Source organism: Monopterus albus, unplaced genomic scaffold, assembly GCF_001952655.1.
Source record: "Monopterus albus unplaced genomic scaffold, M_albus_1.0 scaffold115.1, whole genome shotgun sequence".
NCBI lineage: Eukaryota > Metazoa > Chordata > Actinopteri > Synbranchiformes > Synbranchidae > Monopterus > Monopterus albus.
Window position 1 is genome coordinate 965,870 of NW_018127995.1, and position 854 is coordinate 966,723.

Here is an 854-nt window from a genome sequence, read left to right on the forward strand (position 1 = left end):
TTTTCAACATTAAGGGCAACTCGTATAATGGAGTCAAAACATTGAGAGCAGGGCCCTGAAAGCTCAGAGAACGATCCGTTGTAAAGCTGCAGGTTAGTTTCTGAATGTTCGGCTTTGTTCAGTCACTTTATGTCGAAGCTCGTGCGGCTCCAGGTATTTCGACCCCCCTTAGCTGCGGTAACGTATTTCCGGCTCCTCCCCTGTCCTTGTTTGGATCTTCATTCCCTGAACCTGCCTGTCTTCTCACCTGTTCACAACCTGTCTTCAGTCTACAATCCTGAGATCTCTGCCCAAACATGCCCAGGACAATATGCGCCAGTCGACAGGGGGAGGAGTCAAAGACAGGTAACGACTCTCACCGATACTGGGCTGGAATGACTCAGTCGTTAGGGGAAGTTTTTGGCCATCAAAGGACTGAAACACCACCGAGGGGGATAAATATCTCGGCTCAACACCAGTCAGTCAGAACTGAAGAAGCCTCTTGGATGAGAGGTGAAACGTCTTCGACCTAGAAATCTAGTCCAGTGGATATTTTCTAAGGCTTTTCTGTCAAACCCGCATTAAGGTCAACGATGGCTGCTACTCCCACAAAGGTAATGTAGATTTCTCTTCTTTGACGATGTTTTCACATTCATATCCTAAATAGACCTTTATTAGAAATAGTTTTAGACTAACTTTTCAGTAGAAACCAGTCGTTAGCCTCTTCAGACACAGCATCAGTGAGTCCAGTTTTCATCCTGCTGATTGACTCATATCTCATTAATCTTCAACAAAAAGTTCCATCTGTGGCTTTAACTTATTGTTTTGGTTTCTTAATTGTTAAAACTAGTTTAGCACAGAGTAAATTTAAGTGA